This window comes from Anser brachyrhynchus (genome assembly GCF_964034855.1).
Source record: "Anser brachyrhynchus genome assembly, chromosome: 9".
NCBI classification, from domain to species: Eukaryota; Metazoa; Chordata; class Aves; order Anseriformes; family Anatidae; genus Anser; species Anser brachyrhynchus.
This window is the reverse complement of record NC_137703.1, coordinates 3,853,030-3,874,374: the sequence shown is the minus strand read 5'-3', so window position 1 is coordinate 3,874,374 and position 21,345 is coordinate 3,853,030. Positions and strand designations below refer to the sequence as shown.

At 36.6% G+C, this 21,345-nt stretch overlaps 1 long non-coding RNA gene across 8 annotated transcripts in view; it reads left to right on the top strand.

Annotated features, from left to right (window-relative positions):
• LOC308199688 overlaps positions 1–7,016 on the top strand; it is a 35,201-nt gene extending 28,185 nt beyond the window's left edge. For 2 of the 8 annotated variants that reach the window (XR_013954860.1, XR_013954861.1), the window contains 2 exons: positions 3,235–3,270; positions 5,581–7,016. This is a non-coding gene — a long non-coding RNA (uncharacterized lncRNA). Of the gene's footprint in view, positions 1–1,508; positions 1,668–2,865; positions 2,907–3,234; positions 3,271–5,580 lie in introns of all 8 variants that reach the window. The other 6 variants (XR_013954862.1, XR_013954865.1, XR_013954864.1 and 3 more) reach the window with 6 other exon arrangements.
• The last annotated feature ends 14,329 nt before the right edge of the window (positions 7,017–21,345 follow it).

Here is a 21,345-nt window from a genome sequence, read left to right as displayed (position 1 = left end):
CAGTTACCCATGGTGGTAATGTTAGTTGCACTCCCAGTCTAAAGCAGCCTTGAAAGAATATATCAGAGAATGTTTTCTGTTTTCACTCATTCTTTACTAATTGAAGGAGATGGTTTGTTTGAGTAAATTGTGTACTCTCTAAGGATCCCAAAATCAAGCCTTGAATTTTATCTTACGTCATACTCTGATTTCCCCGACACCATAGACCAAAGGCTTCCCATTGACATTCACTTGTTTTGGACAAGTCCAGAAAAAAATCCAGCTTATCAGTATCAGACAAACCATGTATTGTCAGAGAAACTATACAGAAGAATGAAGGTAAAGTTTAATAACTTGAATGAGCTTTGAGACATGGTTATTTTAGTCCTGTACACTGTATAGGTATTAAATTATTCTTAGAACATAGGTATTAGATTTTAAAATTCTCCATAGTGATATTGCTTATGTAGGGCTGCCCTTCTTTGTTTTCAAAACCAAATCCTGCTAAATCCATAGCACTTCTTTAGACCAAATTCTTCTCTGTAAGAACATTTGTACCTCCCACCACCATGCAACATAACACACATCCAACCCAGATTTCATGTTCTTTGTAATTGTTTCAGTGATTGCTTTGGTCTGTGTTTTGAGAATAGTAAACAATTCAAAAGGTGAAAAGAAAGAGTATGAATCTAAAATGTTAGCTTAAATTTGGCATTACATACATCACCCTACTTGGATTTATTGCTAACTACTTAAGTATATAACCATAAAATCTCCAACCCACTATTAAAATTCAGTAGAGTGTGATTGCCCCGATTCTTTCCTCTCTCTCTCAAGCTCAGTCTCACTTGCCAGCTGGCCAGCCCTCCCTTCCTCCTTGTTTTTCCACTGAACAAAATGTTTAAAAAACCCAAACCAAACAAACCAAATAGACATTGACATAAAAATGACAAACATGAAGGATCATAGCAAGAGTGATATGAAGCAACAGCTGTCCTGTTCAGCCTCACTCTCCAGCACCCATCTGCAACCTGAACCATCTGCATATGGGAAAAAAATTGCAGGAAGAAAAATTGCAGGAGCATGGGCTGTACTGCTGTGTTTGTAAAGGAGAAAAATCCTGATTTCCCAGCACAAATAGATGAAGTTTTGAATGTCATCACCCGCAGAGAGGAGATTTCTCTTTCAGACTACTCTAGTGAGCTAGGATACTTTCTGCGTACTGTGGGGTGAAGCAAGCTTCTAGCAAGTACTGCTCCTTCTCGTCCAAGGTCACACACCATGGACTAATCTAACCCAAAGTTTATTAGAATCAACTAACAGGTTCTAAAGAGTGGAAAAATGAGTTGTCTTGGAAAAAAAGATAATCTGAAACATTCAGCAATTAGTTTGGAAAAATTGAACCATTAGGTGATGGCATGTAAATAGTATTACCCTGTCCTTTAAATGTCCAAACTTATATGAAACCTCTAACCAGGGCTGAAGCCTGATATAATGCACAACTTTTTTTTTTTTTTTTTTTTTTCAAGAATAAATATTTTATTGGAGTCCAGGAAAATCTGCGTAACCAAGATCAGTATAATTTGTTTGGATGCCTGGCAGAACAGTCTGAATTCAAATCTCTTGCCCATTTTGGAGAAGTCTTCTGGAAAGATTAGAAAAATACAATCTGCCTCAGACAGATATTGGTATGGATTGTCTAGTTATCTGGAAATATACCTAGCATTTGAACCCTCAAGTATTTGGTACTTTTCACTTTCATTGAAGTCTTTATTACAGCAGACATTCAAGTTTTTAAAAGAATTGACTTTAATTGGAATTTATTGGCTATTCTTCCCTTATAAAAACACATTTTAATTTAAAAGAACATGTTTCTTACAGTTAGGGTTCAACCCAACTGCTTTTACTTAGTGAAACCCCGTGAAATACCGTTGTGGTGCTCACTTACAGAAAAGTTATTCATGTAAGTAACGGCTGTAGATCAAAATCCATAATCTTAAATAAAAGGTTAATTCTTGCAACAAATTGTAGAGTGGCTCTTTGGATAGTTTTGATTTTCTAAAGAAATTTCCAGAGATATACTTATTTTGAATATGCATTACTCCCCAAGACATAACTTTTCTTTTATTGGAAATTTTATTTATATAAGAGTGAGACATGAATATTTGGAAGAAGGCACGTGTTTCTGAGACATTCCTCTTGCAGGTTGTATATGAGTCACAGGAAGGAAATTTTTTGATGTCTTGCCAAGAGACAAAATGCTAGGTCCTTACATGGTGCAAATGAAAGGGGCTCCATTTTCTTCCATACACATTTATAGCAGCTGTCTGGCTTATATTTGCTTTTGTAGATATCTTTCACCCAACTGTCTTCATTTTGAACAGTCTCTAAAAGAACAAAAATAGCAGCTGTAATACCTGACACTGGACAGGGAAAACTTTGGAATTATAGAAATGTGGGTAGGAAAAAAGACTGATGATGTTTGTTTGAGCAAAGCATGTAAGTGATATCTTTATGTAAATGGACCATTATATGAACACTTCAGAGATGGCCTTTGCCTGTAATCTATTTTTCTTCAGCGAAGTTCACTTTTAGACACAGCTTTTGTGAAATAAACTACTTTGCTTGTTTGCACTGAAACAAATTTGTAATAAACATTTTATGTGATCCAGGTGCTACAAACACGACTTAAATATTATGACAATTATTAAAACATACTGTCATTTGTTACCTGACAAAATAATGCTAACTCACAGATAAAGAATTCTGCCTAGCTATGGAAATAAAATACCACCAAAATGATAACTAATTCCTACATGATAAGAGCTGAAAAACAGTACTAAATATGTCATGAAGTGTTAAACATACACATTTTATTCCTTACAGATAGCATTAAAAGATTATTTCCCTGCTAAAATACACAGCAAGTAAGTACTCCAATGACAGATGAAAGAGAAGATATGTAATCCTATGAATCTGTCCATGGCACCACAGCAACAGTTTTGCCAATGTTTTTAATAAACAACAGGATTTTATCTCAAGGAATTTTAGACTAAATCTGATATATAAAAAATAATACAAGCGTTTTGTGATCATTTACAAGATAAGGCCTAAACCATTGTCTGGATAGAATTAACAGCAAGGAGTTTTTTAGACTATTAGATTGGTGGCTAAGAAGAAATTATATATTCCAATTTCAAAACTGTAATTTTTTATTACAGCTATTTATTTATTACTGTATTATATTTTTTTCAGTATTGCATTTGTCACAGAACTTCAGCAAGTACAAAGGTATTTATCTTTATTATCATTTCAATCTTAAAAGAAGATATTTTCAAATTTATATGGGTACTTATGTATCTTCCACACGTATTTTTGGTGTATTTTCTTCAATGGAAGAAGCATATGGAGTATGCAACATTAGCTGCATGCATTTCTTCCAGAAATTATTCTGTTGAGATTACATTCTCCCTGTTTATCTGCATATTTTCTTATAAAGCATTTCCTTTTTTTTTTTTTTCTTTTGTACATTTTCTCTAAAAATAATTACTGAATTTTCTCATCAGAAACATGCACGTCCCGCTACATGGAAATAAGTGCCTTTCTGCAGTACACCTATGCCCTTCCCAGTCTTATCTACAATCTGCAATTATTTGTTTTACCTCTTTGTCACTAGATATCTAGTTTTTTTACAACCTGAATTTCTCTTTAAAATAAATTCACAGTTACAGAACGAATACAAGATCCTCTGTTGCAGACACAAAAAATGTCATAAAAATTTCCCATCGTGGGAACAAATAATCAAATTAGAATTTACCTAGGACTTTTAATTCAATCTAAGGAAGCATGTCATATTTATCCCACCACTGAAAAAAGCCATACTTATCTATGGCACTTTGTTAGATTTGCATTCAGACGTTGCATTCAGGTTAACCTTCAAAGAATACTTCTTACCATAGCTTTGATTTTTAAAATTAGACTAGTACTGTGAGTGATGTGTGACGAGAACTCAAGTGTCAGGAGTGCACAAGAGAATAACTTCTAGTCATTCACAGTTATTTTTATGCCTCTTGATTTCTTTAAATAAAGTATAAAAATCATGCACTTCATGAAGAGAAAAACCATTCAAGTTTCTATATTTAATGCAGAAAAGGATAAAAGAAATATATATATATCATAGTAGTGAGCAGAGTGGGCTGTTTCACTCCAGCTAAATGGTCATTTTCCTCTAAAGATGAATTTGGGAGACATTTCATAAATTCTGCCAAGTGTGCTCTTGGCATTGGCTTGTCTGAGGCCCAGTAACTCACCTGTCACTTTCTTTGGAAAGCCCTGGTTTAAAACAAAATCAAGATCAAACACAAACCTCCTTGAATCTTTTGAGTTGTGTTTCCTATCTATATCCTCTTACTAGAATTAACATTGTGATAGGCTATTTGTGCTTATAGGCATATAAGCTTAACCAATACGTACCTGGAGATAAATTTGGCTGTGTATTGCATAATGCTGCAAGAACTGCAGTACAGAGGCTGAGGAATAAATGAAGATAAAATCCCCAGTTTTGAAATACTTTATGATTCTGCAGGTGCTCGGAGTATAATAATATGGTCTGGGGATGAATTTACAGTATGGGAAATTAGATGCCACCCGAATTTTGACTGCATACCTGTGCATAGTAAATAATTGTGAGTGCTGAAATATTGGGCATGGTGTGTGACTATATAAATATGCACCAGCATTTGGTATGCAGGAAGGGTGTGTGTCAATGGAAGAAGGCTTACTCAGAGATGGGCTATGAATATGCAGCAGCTGAACTTTACTCCTTTGCTGAAGTTTGTAGTTCAGCATTTTTATTTTTACTGTTTCTGTTGTGAAAAAGCAGCTGGCCAAAGCATCAGCAATTACCTTCAAAGCCTCTTGCCCCAGATTTCATAGCAGGGCACAGCCAAAGCTGCACCTTTTCCCTACTTACCAGACCAAGGCTGAGACATCACGGTGTGTCAGAGAGCTGCACTTATGACATACTGCACACCATGCTCCTTCATTAGTAGCCTACAGCTTCTCTGTATGCCAGAATTTACTGTATGGGAAGCATGTCATGGTCCCTTCTTCTGACACCCCTGTCATCATACCTCCCTGTACTCCTCTACCATGCATCATGCAGCAGAGGTCATAAATGTTTCATTCTACACCAAATAACCTCTTGTTACTACCATCTGTATAAGAAGGATGGTTATATTACTTGGTCGTACAAAGATAAGCAGAAATAAAACAAATTAGAAAATGGTGAAAAATTGCTGTTACAGCTAAACGGGCTAAAGCAAATCCTAGGCAGGTGAGAAATTCTGAGCAAAAAATAAAAAATAAAAAAAAAATGCAGGGAGCTGTAGTTCTTGGTGCAGATTTTGGCCCATTACCAGCAAAGGCGATGCGGTGATGTGGTTCACAAGAAATGTGCTCTTTCACAACCATAATCATCCTGTTTGAGGTACACTTTGATTGACTTGACACACTAGGAACAGTAAGTTTGAGAGGAAAAAGCTCTGAGAGATCCATAGTCATGACTCTACTTCATGGGTTTCCTTTCTATGCCATTTTTAGGGTCTGGATCCACAGCCATTAGAAGTCTACGGGTGTCCCATCCCAGCACAGGGCCAGGGACTCCACCATAGACTGCGGTGGGACTAATGGAGCTTTTGTTCTGTGCTCACTCCTGGGCAAGTCACAGGTCTCAGCAAAGAGACTTCTTTCTTTCTCAGCTGTGAATAAGAAAACTGGAATCTGAATGGCAGAAAATGGTGGAAGAAAAAGATTATAATTTACTAGAGACTAATTGCTCAAAGCTAACTGAGGCCCAGTTCTCACAGCATCTCAGGAGGGAATTTCTATTCCTGGAGGTACAAAGCACTCAATCTTCCCTTCCTTCTCCTATCAGCAGAGACAAGAGAACTTCATATTCGTTGTCTTTGGTGTGACACCACTATTTAATCCCTGTACCATTAGCCAAGAACAGACATGCATACCTGTATATGTAATGTTCAAAATAAAATGAAGTTTGTTTATTTGTTCATTTTTGAATTCACTTGAAGACAGAATTTAAATGCTAAGTAGACACCTAATAGCACATAAATAACATTATTTTATGTTCTAGATATTGCATTTAACTGGGGTGCACGTCATTAGAGAAGATAATACAAAATGGATGATTAGCCACATAATAGTAAATTGGTCACATGCTCCATTGTCTGAGAAAACAACTAAATAAAATTATTCAAATATTTCAAAGATAATTATGAATGGGCTATTATTGAGAATGTTGTCATGCTATAGAAATTGTAATGGTATAGTGTGCTTAAATCACTTTAACTTACATCTCTCATAATTAGAAATTGTATTGGTCATAAACTAAAGTCATTTTTGACATACAAAGGAATATATGATTTTATTATCTCTCTACACAAAAAAAATAAGTTTTATGTTTTTGGATGTTGAATAAGAAATTATAAAAGTCAAATAAATTTACAGTTTTAGAAAATACAATTAAATTCAGTTGCTCTCTTTCATGATGAAAAATGATATAATCTACAACACTCAGTTTTACATTAGATATTAATTTTAACATAAACATATTAATAACTACAAAGCCTTAAGTTAAAGAATCAGCACAATTTTCCCATTTCTCACATAGCTGTGGTCTTCATATTTGGGATGCGGATGCTTAGCAAAGCTCAAAAAGAATTCATTGAAGTGTTCCTGTGTCACATTGTAAATTTTATTTCTAATAAAAACTTTGATACACCGGAGAGCTGGCCGGTTGTGCAACACTGGCACACAGGGGATGTCTATCTGCAGCCAATTGAAATGGTGAACAGTGAACAGCAAAAAAAAAGAGTGACCTCAGTTTGGTTACTAAAGTTTTTAAACTGAAATAGCTGGATAAGTCACTTTATTTAAAACTTTTAAATGTAAGTCTGTGACTCTTTGTTTAGTTGCATAAATCAGATGGTCTCATATCCAAACCTGTTTCAAGGGAAATTAAGTATTCATCATTTCTACCAATTTTGTTAATCTGTAGAGAGATTTGCTTTACTTAATATCCTTATATTTTAATAGCTTTTGAAAATAGCCTTTCAGTTTAATATAAACCTAACTCAGATTGTGTTCTGAGCATTAATTTAATAAGCATGAAGATTTTTTTAAAAGTGATTATATTTAATAAATAGCAACTATATAGCAATAAGATATAAAATAATTCTATGATTTACACTGGTTGAATTTGTGCAAAATTGTGGCTTAAGCTTACCTAAAATAACCAGGATTTAAGAAATGTTAATAATATTTTAATTTAGCTTTTTTTTTTTTTGGGGGGGGGGGCTAACATTTCCTCACTTTAACAAGTGTCTCAGCACACACACAGACACAGACACACAGATACACACAAAGTTTGTTAATCATCAAATAGAGAAAAATATCAGGAAATTTGATCTTCTGGAAGAATAAACTGAGGTTATGTATGACATTTAGATATTTTTATTATTGAAATTACCTTCAAAAATACCTATAGCTGTTACCAACAATTAATGATAATGATAATGCAGCTTAAATTTCAATATTTCTTTTTTTCTTTCTCAGTGAATACTCATTACACTGCTAAGTAGTCCATTTCAGTTGCTGGGATTTTTTTAATATAAGAAATTACAGGTGGCAACTCAGAATTAGGTGTTAGAATTAATTATATTAGGAATATATTCATTGGTTCGTTCAAAGTAGTAATTTATCACATTTGAGTATAATATATTGATAAATCTCCAAGCACGGACAGAGCAGCTTCCTGAGATACATTTATGAATGCTCCAACAGCCTTATTTATATTTCCTGCACATTCTGAGGTTCAGAGAAATATGCTGTGGTTGATGCAAAAAGGCAGACATGGAAGTCTGAAAAGCTTGCAGTATAATTAAGTGATAATAGTACTATCACACTGTTTTATGAGGCAGTAACACAGTCCCCAAGTGAATAAACTATGAAGCCGAAGGCTGCCTAGTTTATTCCAATGAAGGAACTGGATCATTGCCAAGAACATTGCTCCAACAGTACTGTTAAATTAGTATGCTATAAATGTTTAATTAAATAACATTTGGTGTGCATGCTTGCACATGTTATGGAAAATAATGTCATAGTTTGAGAATTAAGAGAAAGTGCCAACAGAAACATTTCAGGGGTCACTGCTTTTGAGGAATACCCCGTAATGTAGCTATGGTGAAATGGTCTCCTGTTCAATTCACCAGCCTGGAAACCCAGAGGGGTTTCCGTGGCACTGGAATGAGAGAGACCTTATAAAGTGTCAGTGTAGTGGGACTGTATTGCCAGTGATCCCATCTCCTCTGAATTTTAGAGCTAGGGGATTAAGGCACAAAAAAGCTAAATTAGTTGTAGAACAAGAAGATGTTGTCTTGGTCCTTGATCATGAGAAGAGCTGTCATCACTGTCTTACTTTTCTGTGAAAAAGACAGTTGAAAAGATTTTTGGAAGATGTGCAGCCCTGAAAGACGTGGAAAGACTTGGAAAGTTATCCATGAAGGCCAGCAAGGCCCAGGTAAGTGCTAGAAAGGCACTGGGGATACCTGAGACAAATCTCCATAACATCCAGTCTTGACAGCTCTGCTGAGATTTCTGAATACAGGTACTAATTCAATCTGAATATTTGGATGCAGATGCCTACTTGCACAAGCACCTGGGTGGAGGCCACCAATTCAGTTTGTATAAATGACCAAACAGCTGTCAAACTGTCATGATTTTGGTTAAAAGCCAGCTTTCAAAAAATAGTCAAGAGATGAAAGTCTGTGGGTGTGTGGTTATTGATTCCCTCGGACCTCTAAACATACCTCACCTCTGCTGAAATGTACTCAGGGAATAAGGGAGGCAGACTGGCAGCAAACAGACTGCACTTCCTTCTATGGCAGATTAAATAAACTAATAAAAATGCTACTCCTGACACAGAAAGCAGTCTGGACTTTCATTTCCAATGCAAGTGCCAATAAATACTTGCAAGCTAGATGCATCAAACCTCTTGCATTACATCAGCCAGAAATGCTGAAGAAATGAAATATTATGCTATGAAACAAAATCAATGGCATACAATAAAAAAGTGTGGAAAATCGAATTTAAATAAAAATAGAAACAGATGCTTAAAAATAAATCAAGAGTAGGATATCACTTCTTTCTGTTTCCTTAATTTTGTGTTTCAGAAGACCAGAGTAAGCGTCCGGTTTCAAAGCTCCATGGTTGTGAAATGTTTGCAAAGGGGAAACAAAATGAGCAACCAGCATAGGTGATCAATCAGTTGGAATATTTTCATGTAGAAGTATTAATGTGAGGCTACAATTTATAGATCTTAATTGAAAACTGAACAAAATTTTTCACAACTAGTCCTATAAAAACCTTTTCCAATTGGACTTTGGTAAAGTTAATAAAAAAATACCCTTAACTGCATTTGAATTTATTTATGTAGTAGTCACTTTTTAGCAAAGCTGCTCTGATTTTGGAACTCAGCAAGTTCTAATCCATAAAAGAGAAGATTAAGATCAAGATTTGGTCAAGGCCTTAAAATAACCTTGAAAATAATTATTGGTTTGTTTGTGATAACACTGTTCTATGGATAAAGGGAGCGAGACGTTGCTGTTATGGCATTACATGCATTTCCTCATAGCTCTTATGTTCATGCCTGGATTTTATTCATTGTACACACTGTGGCACAAGATATTATGGCTGAACACTAAACCATATTTCCAAAAAGTCTATCCAAAAAAAAAAAAGAAATCAATACAAAAAGTACATGATGAAAAGCATCCGGAAAGAGCGATCAGTCCTTTCAATGGCAGTCTTTGTTCTGTTCCTTACACTTATTTTCAAGCAGCATATTTGCATTAAATCCAATTTCTAGAGTAGGTTAATGTAATATTAACGGAGGCTGGGTAAGGATCACCTTGAAATACCATTAGCTAATTATCAACAAAATGTGGCTTTCTTTAGATGTGCTGTAGAGATTTTGACAGACAGATCCAGCAAGATATTTCTTTATTTGTCTTTCCCTTGTTCCTTCAAAGGACAACTGAGACCGCAAGGGCGCATCTTGAGTCACACCAGCTCCTCCTGGAGGCCTCATGCTACTTTCCATTGGGTAAAAACTACATCAATGAAGAGAAAAGCAAACAGAAAAGATATTCAATACTGAAACAGATTAGTCTGCCGTAACATGACAGATTATCTTGGTTGTCTATTGCCAGACTGCACCAGTAACATACTCAAAGGGATTTGTAATACAGACCAATTTCCTCATTTGCACAGCATTTCGACTAATGGTTCCATTGCCCTCTTAGCACAGTGGATCAGCTGATATAATGAAAGGATAAAAGAACAGTTGCTCCATTTTATAAAATGATTATATAGTTTCTCAATAGAGAAAATGAGAGATCAAAGACCAAGGATTTATTTATTTATTTATTTATTTTATTTTTCCTGAAAAGGAACTAAATAATTGGCAAGTAAAATGGAACCTCTAGTTGGTAATATTTCCTAGACTTCATAATCAAAACATTTTAAGTTAAGATAGAAAAGTGAAAAACAAAATAAATACAAGCAAGTCTTCTTTTATTCCATAGTTCTTGTCATTTTCAAATATAGGTTCAACTTTCTATTCTGGCCTTGCGTAGTTGAGCCTTTTCATCCTAGCCTTTTTAATTGAGCTAATCAGTATTTTTTGTCAATGTTTTTTCCTCCAGTTTTCTACATTTTCTATGTTGCTTAATTGGAACTAAAATAGTTTGGATTGCTGAACTGAATGGATATAATTTTTATCAATTCAGCATTACAGTAATGTCATACTTCCATATTGACTGAGAGATGTTAGAGTTCAAGTATCTCATCCTTCCCCTGGGCCACAAAAATCTCTCATTTAGTAGCTTCCCAAAAGATTTTTGATTAGTTGTTAGTTTGAGATGATATTTGCAATCATCAAAAGAAGCTGATAGAACAAGCAAAGATGTAAATAGCAAATTGAGCAGCCTGGTCTAGTGGAAGGTGTCCCTGATCAGGGCATGGGGGTTGGATTAGTCAATCCTTAAGGTCCCTTCCAATCCAAACCATTCTAGGATTCTATGATAAATATTTTCCTGTTGGCAACTGCTGGCCATTGAAATGGAAATCATTTATGCAAGATCATTGCATTTTTACCATTATTTGTGTCAGGAATGAGGAGCAAAAGTAATTTAAGAGCAGGTGCTGTATGTTTGTTTTATAACGAATTTTTATCCTTAGACTTATTTATATTCTGTATAACATTGCTGATGAGCAAAATATAAAATTACAACACAACAGATAAACCCCCTCCAACTTTAAATGCACAATTTTCACAGACCTGGAATAATCCCCTCCAAGGAAGTTTGGGGAAGGAGAACTGAAATTCACTTCTGGGGTCTTTTTAAAACAAAAACTCACTTTGATATTTCAGGTCCAAAACTTTAAGTATCTAGCAAGCTCTAAACATAATCCCCTGAAAACTGGACAGCCAGAACTGTGCCCAACAAAGGCTGCTGTGCATCCTCACCCCTGGCATCCCCATATTGCCTGCATACCTGGGAGTCCTCCAGCCTCTTCCTGGGTGTGTGCGCTGGGCATTTCCCTGTGAGCAAATCTGCTGAGCTCGGACACCAACAATGGAGAATGCAGAAACAAGGATAATTTTTTGCTTGTATTGGATTTGGTAACAAAAATATAAATTTGAAAGGAAGGTGATGGAGAGGAGTTAGGGGAGTTGGGGGCAGGGGATGGATAATCTTAACTTTTATCTATTAAGATAGAGTACAGATACTTCAAGTGGAGACTGAAAAAGCAGCCATTAAGAAATGGGGCTGTTATGCTCGCACTGAGTCATGACAGCAGAGAGCTTTGTGCTCTCGAGTGGTCCTTTTGCAGAAGAGTAATCAAACTGCTGCTGCGCTGGGCTTTGCTGAGAGCCTCCTTCATCCCGCAGTGCTATGTGGCAGGGACGCATTCAGCTGAGCTTGTTACAAATCACTCGAGTGGCTTTTCCAGCACATACACGCTAGGTGCAGCAGAGTGAGCAAGTGCTCTACAAGGTAGCATGGCTGTAAACAAAAACTTCATTCCAGGCAGAAGCTGAGCCAAAGTGGTATTCTTCCAGAGCTTGTGGATTGTGTCATGTGGAATTTGGACCAAAATAATAATTTGTGAAGATGTGTAGGTGGAAGATTGTGGGAAGGACTTGTTAACTTGTCTGTTGTCACAGGGCTATCATTTGTAGTAGAACTGCAGGTTAGAATGAGTATTTTCAGCTCAAAAGGGTCAAGCATTAATTTAGTCACTTTTTGGTGACAGGAACACATTTTTTCCTGATAGCAACATATTTTTTTTTCAATGTATTACAAGAAAGTGTAATATATTTATTACAATTTAGGAGTTTCGGTACAATTATACTGCAGGTAACAAAACCAGTCATATGATTCTTTTTATTTTAGAGCAAATATACCTAAAAGGGTAGTTATTCATCCGGACTTTTGGGTTTAAATAAGAAAAATATATGTCCTCTTAAATTACAGTGATAAAATAAATTGAAGGTACTTCCTGTCTAGCAGAATTTAAAGTGAAGCTGTGAAGCAATACGAGGTATGCTCCTTCCCAAAAATATTCATAAATTCCGCATTTGAAATTCCCAGAGCATATCTCTGGATGTTACCGCAGCTATATAGAGATGTATGTACAAGAATATCGAACAAGAAGAGATGCAATGTTGGAGTAGGATTGAGAGAGAGAGAGATGGATGGTGGAGATTAAAAGCTTGAATGTCTGTCTGGCATTACCATATGAGATGCTCAAAATTATGTGTAGGGCAGGTGTCAGTTCAGAAATGGCAGATGGCATTTTTGGTGCATCAGCATCATTAGTTAGCAGAAATATCTCCAAAAGTAAAGATCTGGAGATGGGAGGCACCCTGCAAAATCAGCTCTCCTTCAAAATAACTGTGCTAGGAACATATTTACTTCTGTGACTGAAGAACACACAAACTAGAAAAGTTGCAAAAAAATATGGTTGTTACCTCCTGCAGATGCTGCTTTGTAAGACTCCTTTTTGAACTCCTCTGACAGGTCACCTTGGCCTGAATATTTGCTGAGGCTAATTGGTATGGAGCTGGAGCTACCACGCTCCAGCCGAAGGTCTGTCAATACAGTGCTGCAGAGCAAGAAGTGAGCTCTGCCTCCCCTGTGCTCCTGCCCAAGTAACAAAACAGAGACAGAAAAGCTTGGCTACTTCACCAGAATTCAGAATAGTATGTGCCCAATGCTTTGAAAATGAATAGTATTATTCAAGACTATTTTTTTGCAGTTGAAGCATAATCTTCAGCAAATTCAAAGACTCTGCAGATGCAGAAGGGCTAATCTTGTTGCTTCATTTTAGTTTCCTATCAGAGGTGTTGTGGAACAGCTGTGCTCTGGGTGCTTGTTTGGTCTCAGTCTCTCAGGTCTCTTTGTTGTAAAAGTGATCTCTTCAGAGCATGGAGGATAAGATTCAGCTTGAAATGAAAACACACGTACCAGCATGCTGCAGCTAACCCTTGGCTACTTTGCTCTGTCTCCCCTCACCCCACACAACACCGTGGAGAGCGATATTAAAAAATGGATAGATCTTGTTTTGTTTATATTAAAACTCATGAACACTTGCTTTGGCCTTTAGTCCAAAAGTCACAACATTTGCATGGAAGGATGGCTCCTCAGACACACCAGTCCAGTTAAAGAAATTCAGCGATTTCAAAGGCAACAATGCCCTGTTTGGAGCAGTCAGAAGGTGCTCATGAGGTGTGTTTGTGCAGGTCCGAATCCCCTGCCTTTTCTGCCTTTTCATCTCCTTGTCCTCTTTTTATTTCTCTCCCTAGCACTATAAACTAGTTTTCTGGAAAAAAAAAATTAAAAAAAATATATTTTTACAAAAACATATCTGGCAATGATGCTGATGACATTTTCATGCTCATCTTTGTACATTACTGCTATCATGTAGTGTATTCTCAGCATTGTCTGCAGGCTCATTTATTTTCTAATTTATCTTTGAGAATAGAAAACCTACAAATATTAAAGCTGAAATTCAAAAAAAAAGAAAAAGAAAGAAAATGTAGCTAAAAGATGTTATATTTGACTAGATGGTGCTGGGAGACAGACAAGATAAAATGTCAGATGAATAATTCCGTACTTCAAAGGACAGCAAATTATTTGCAGAGGTTAGGAAGAAACGTCCGGTTGTTTCTCATGGAAAAAACCATCAGATTTACTGGGTGCATGTGTGGAATTTTTCCATGTTGCGTGGGGAATGCAGACACCAGCAGAGAGGGAAGGGCAGGTAGCACATTGGCAGGACTTCATGGAGCCATGGGTCTGGTTTTAAAGGGAGGAAACACCGCTTTTAGGTGTTACGGAATGAAAAGTGTGATTGCAGCCAGCAGCAGGTGCTCAAAACCTCTCAAAATAGCATCGTCTCAGTGCCAAATTTCACGTCTGAACTGACTGGTTTACTGCACTAATTAATGGATAAGCTGGTGTGATTACATAGGCTGCATCCTCAGGACACATTTAGCATGGGGCCAAGGCCTTGTATTTTCATTGCAGTAGCATGGCATTTTAGATACTAGACCTAATGGGGAACGAATGATTGGCAGCATTAATGATAAAACAATATTCCAAGCTGAGCTCTTGACTTGCAAAAACTGAATACCATTCATGGGATGGCTCTGGGAATCTTCAGTGTGAACAAAAGAAGTCCAGCAGTTTTCTCATTTAATTAAATTTAAATCTATGGGGACTGACAATGCATGTCTTGGGCTTACGCTTTTTTTTTCTTTTTTTTTTTTTTTTGGTGTGTATGTCTTGTTCTTTGCAGCTTAATGTAAGGTAGTTTTTAATCAGTAGACAGACAGTCTTAAGTGGAAATGAAGTTGACACCCAGTTACCTTTATATAAGGATTTTTATTAATTGCAAAACTAAGTGCAGGAAAAATATCCAAGGAGATATTTAGCTATAAACCACCAGACTGTAGCACAGAGTTCATATGCATGTTGTCGTGCTCTCTTATGGCTCACTTATGGTTGCTTGGAATCTCTTCCTGGGCTCACTTTCAACTGGTTTCATGTCACCAAAAAAATCACTAGGAGGATATTTTCTATGCTCTCCCCGTCAGTCTGAATTCTGGGGACTTGAAGGGTATCTGGCTTCTAAAATATGTCAGACGTTTGTGAGTTAAAGTGGAAATAGTTTTCAGTGCTCTTTTATGATGAAACACCTCTTCTATGTGTTGGAACTTGGTGGTCAGTTTAAAATGAATTGTAAATATAGATACAGATATAAATATATAGATAAACAGATGTCCACACCACATGATTCAGCATTTCCTTCTCAGCTGAACTATGTCCCTAACTGATGCCATGCAGCACTACAATGTAGGGAATGAAATCAGTCATGTTGCATTAAGCCAACTGTAGTCAGGAGTGGCACAAATTACTAATTCCAGGACATTTTAAGTTAGTATTTCTGGGCATGGCAAGCTAGCATGTTTGATTTATTTTATATTTTATTTTATTTTATTTATTATTTTATTTTATTTTATTTTATTTTATTTTATTTTATTTTATTTTATTTTATTTTATTTTTATTTTAAATGTAATATGGCTCTTTATAATGTACGGAAGCCCCTGAGAAATATCTCCCAAATCCAAGTTTGGCTCTACAACAAGTCTCTAAAATCCTAGTGTGCACAAAGACACCTGTTAGAAACTGAGATGAGATGTTAAAGCACCTGACAGTTCACTTCCACTCTTCATGTTGTCCCCTCTCTCACCTCCTCCTAACTAATTATACTGCTTGTGTTCAAAATGAGCACCATATTGCAGCACTTGATCAGGATTTTTCCTGCAATAGTAATTTCTTGCTGGCAGGTCCATTAGGGTAAGAGGCATTGAGAGAAACAAGGGGCTCTCCCCGGTCCTCCTCCTTGTCCAAACACTGTGGGAAATTCCTGATGGGAGTCAAAGGCCTTCAAAGGGAGATTTAGGAATAGTAACCTGGGAATGATCAAGAATAAAGATATTGAACAGCAACAAAAAGTGACAAAAGCTTGGAAGGACAGAAGGAAATGGAGTGAAGTGGACATTTGCAGGTGTTGAAAGGAGTGAGGCGTGGTGGAGGTAAAGAAAGAAAGAAGAGAGGGAGAAAGGAGGCAGCAACACTGCGCTCTGCAGAGGTATAACTACCAAAACTTCAGAGACACTCTTGGAAAAAATAGGGAAAGAGAGATTACTGTAGAGATACAAGGTAAAGCAAGCCCCTTTAGAGTTACAGAAGAGGCTAATTAAAGGCATCGGGGATAGAGAACTAAAGGATATTTATCCACTGCAACATGTACTTCTACAAAAACTAGGCAACTTGTTCCTGAGTTTTAGCATTCTTATTTGTTTAGCAAATAGCTGTGATCTGCCTGTCAATTCATGTCACCCTTCACGGCAGGTTCACAGACAAGATAACAGCTTTCCACTTAGGTTCTCTAATGTTAAATTGTCAGCAAAGCACACATCCTCCCCTCCTTCCAGCCTCCTGTCAAGTCATGCATTACTTTGTTCTTTGTTCCCCTCCTGTGAGTTATACACAGGTAGTTTGAGTATTACATGGAGAAGCGGGGATCTGGTTTTAAACAAGATAAAGGGAAGGGTTAAACTTTTTTTTCTCCCCATATTCTGGGTGCTTATTTGACTTGTGCTAAAAGAGAGATTGGACTCCCTCTTTCCGTGCTTGTGCAGTGCACAGAGCCTTGTCCAGCAGGCCCCTGCAATTGCTCATCAGCACTACATTGCTTGCAGGTAGAGAAAGACACAGCCAGTTTGTCATTTCTCACACGTCCAGCTGCCCCAAACTATTTAGGCAACTCTCTACGTGCCAATAAGAAGACATGCAAGCACCCCAGGTTAGGAAACTTTTTGTGTGTGTTTGTATGTGTGAAAAACCATGTATTTTATGTAGAAAAAAAAAAAAATCTCTCAAAGGTGTTCCTTTTATGCTGGGAGACAAACCTAAATTTATGCTGCAGATGCTCAAGCGTGCATGCTAAAAGTCAGAAAAGCTCTCCTCCAGAGAAAGAATGGGTCATAGTGTCCTGGGCAGCACCTAGAATTAGCTCATGTAAAAACATTTATTTTCTGATTTACTTAGGAATTACAACTTTGTTTTGAAGAATATGCAATAAATAATGACAACTTATACACGAAAAGGTAATGATTAGATGCAATGTTTAACGACCATATTTGTCAGAGAGTACTGGGAACTGTATGAATTGGAGGGGTCAGGATATGGTGGAAAAAATGTTGAACATAATGTAATGAAAGATAACACCATAGAGCCAAAACAGAACAAAACAGAACAAAACAAAGCAAAAACCTACATAAGGCAATTTAAAGTTCCATGGGTAACCTCACAAGCCAAGCAATGCTTGAACTGAGAATTTTTGCATTCAATGTTCCTGTTCTTTTAATACAGATTTTCTATTTTTGGCATAATATCTAAATTAATGCCATGACAGAAAGATAAAAATAGGTACTATTATTAAAATGATCTCTTTCTCTATGGGCTAACTGCTTCTTAGATGCTATTTAGAAAAGTATCAACCAAAACCGCATAGGAATTGCATAGTTGCCTATGAGGTACAAGGGAAGAACTTTGTAGGGATTTGCCACCTCTTCGCACGCCTGAGTGACTAATACCGGGGGGCAGGTCTAAGGACCACCTGAGTGCCTTCTGCTATCATGGAAATGTAGGAATCATCTTCCTGTGGAGGCCAAATCTACTTCAATATCTAGTTCCCATTCTGCAGAAAGATCAGGAAAATCTTGGTCTCCAGAAAAAGTCCAGAGAGATGGACAATTCTGATTTTGGCATGGTCTCATGGGACACCTTATAATCTACATGTCTTACAGAACCAGGAAATTAGCTTTTAATAGATCAAGAATGTGCTTTAATATATCGTTAACCTCTGCGAATTCCAGTTCTGTTTGGGATGAACAGATAGGAACAATCATTTTATGAAGAGAAATTCCCACATTTATTTTATTCACTTTATCTCTCATGTAATACACATCTGAATAAAGTTTGAAAGTATGAAACCTATTTTTCATCACAAAAAACTTCCCCCAAAATGCTTGTCTTGTGATGTGTGCCATGATAGAGCATTGCTTTGCCTTTTTTTTTTCCTCTGAATGAAGCCTTGCTTCTTCTCTGTATGCTGTCCATTTTATCCACCCAAAAGCAGCCAACATTAGATAAGAGCATATATTTGATACCTGATCATTACAAAGATATGAGGACAACTATCTAGTGAAATTTCCAACAAAGATAAAGGGTCAAACTAACAATATCTTCTATCCCGTTGTTATCATCTTCTATCCAGATCAGTGGAGTAATCAAACACTCTGTTCTGTGTGAACGTTTTTTTCTGCTATGCATTCAACAGAGGGGGAATTATTTTTAACCATTTCAAAAAAATAAAAATAAAAAAAAAAGAAAGAAATGAAAAATCTGATGCAGGGCACCAGTTATATACTATTTGGGACCAACATTTCTTAACACAGTGAAGGCTATGTTACTTGTGTCTGCAGTCCACTCTGACTCTAGTGGGAAAAGATGAATGTGCTGATGGTGCTGTCCAGAATTCACATATTTTTGATAGCAGTTGAAATGAATGCACCCTGCATGGAGTTTTAGGACTTAAAAAATATTTTCTCATGCTCTTGTGGAGGTTTAGGGAATGTATTTTAATAAAGAACATCATAAGATGCTTAAATAAAAAATAATAATAATAAAAATCACTTGATAAGATCTGTTTCCCTCTTTTGCTTAAGAAATATATATATATATATATATATTAAGATGGTATATATAGAGCTTGATTTATGGGTATCTTACATCTTTGGTATATGAATTATAACCTTAGGTAGAAACCTCTAATTTCTGTAAGAAAAATATTTAGGATGGCCAGAGCTGTACTGAGCTTTTAGGTTTGGAGCCAGTGAAGATTCAATGACTTGGTTGTATTGCTCTAGTGCCTTAGGACACACTTTAGAGACATTTTTGGAGTTCCAGCTCTTGGTGGGGCAGGGGAGGCTAGTCCCTGGGGCTGGATGCTGGGAGTAACAAAAGCTCAGTTCTCATTTCTGGTTTTGCACCCTGAGTTTGCACCTGCTCCTACCCCTTCTGCATGCTCTTGTCTCTTGTGAGTGTGATAAAAACTACATCTGACATGGCCACTTCCACTACAGCCCTGACTTTGGGGTTCACTGTGTTGTACCTCTAATTCAGAAACAACATTCTTCCTCTGTCTTTTCTTCTATTGTCCAACAGACAGTCCAACTACAAAAAGTATATCATGACTATATGCTTACATGTGAAGATTTTAATAATTTTTGTAAATAATCTTTTGAACAGTATTAATATCAGGGACAGATAAGTTTTCTATGTAGAGCAAAATTTGATTAAAAAATAAAACACAGCCTGCTTAGAAGACAGATGATTGTATTTAACATCAACCTTGACTGCCATCTCACTTCCATCTTATGGACCAGTTAGGAAAAAGACAAGTGTTGGAGCTGGCAAAACCAAAGGTTAATATCCAAGAGAAATGTCTGGAGATGGCTTGGAAAGCAAGAAAAATGACACATAATGCTATGAGTAATGCACATACCTAAATCCACCCACTTGGCTGAAATTGCAGTTGACTTCAAGGGATTCAACAAATGCAGTTGCTTAAAATCCAGGCAGTAATCAGAACATTTTTCCGTAAATGTAACATTTACTTTTAAACTAGTTTCTAGTCTGGAGTTATGAAAAATATGCTTGCTTCCTCAAAAATAATGAGTTTTCACTGTATCCAGATTTCACTGTCTCTTCTGAACAGAACAGGATGATAGACATGTTTGTCATTTTTTTCTAAGGCAAGAAAACAGCAATAAAGAAAACTGCCATTTTTCCTCTTACAACAAATTCAAGGTTTCATAACATCAGTTTGAAATAAAAATACGAAAACCAAGTAAGAACACGTTATATTATTTTCAAAATTGTTCTCGCTATAAAGTGTTGCCAATTAAACCTCAATATATTTGTTGATTTCAGAAACAAGAGAAAATTGTTTCACATTGCTTATTTGTGCAAGTAAGTATTTGTACTCTTAAAAATTAATTTGTCGTTATTCCAGGTTTTATTGCAATTTGGAGGTAAGATTCTGAGGCAGCTCTGTACATCTTTGTACATCCATATTTTGAGACACAGCATATGTTGCTGAAGCTGAGCTCTAAATATACACATATTTTCAGGTATTTTTTTTTTTGTCTCATCCATAGCAAGACTTAATTTGTTTCCATGTTTCAGATCTCTCCTATTATTTAAAAAGCAGATGATTGCATTGCTAATCTTGCAGTTAACAACTGACCTTCCCACCCTTTGAGAATGCAAAAGCTGCATTTCTATTCTATTATTGCAAATAGCCTTCCACTAATCTCATCCAAACTTCTCAAAGATACTGCTGTAGAAGCTGTACTGCTCATTGTGCTCTTGCACACAGAATATCTACAAAAAAAAAAAAAAAGTAATAGGACTTTACAATCTGATCATTAACACTTAATAGCTTTGAAATGTATTTTTCTTCCTACAGAGAATGTAAAAGTCTATTCTGTAATGAACAACAAAGGAAGTGTATTGAAGGGACAAGTAAGGAAGGAGTTTTCAGAGACAGTTGGTATCTACTTTAGAGATCTACTTGATTCAATACCTAATTGCTAATTCAGCATCTAATTGCTCAGCATCGCATTATGTACTTGTCTGCGAAATACAGCAGTCAGTTCAAATGGTTTTCACAAGGGCTTCTTAACAGCACAGCTCCCTAGCCTTCTCACTAAGTGTAATTATTACTGATGCCATCTGGAATACTGAGCAGAGATGAGCAGCCTCCTACCACCTGCAAAATGTTCAGCTGCTCTCCAAGCAGTCCCAGGACCTTTTTTCAGACGCTGACACCGCTCCGGCTGGGAGGCAGCGAGGCCATCACGCTGACTAGCCAGCATGCTAAATACATTAGCCTGTTATTACCTGTCCAAGAATCATGAGCCACCATTTAGTCCTGCTTTGGTGGGGTCTGGAAAGTCCATGACCTCCATGACACGGAGCATGACCCACTGCTGCTCTTCGATGCAAGTTTAATTAGTACTATTTTCTCTCCATTATTGTGGGTAGAACATTAGGTCCTCATAAAAAATTGCAGTGTAAGATCCA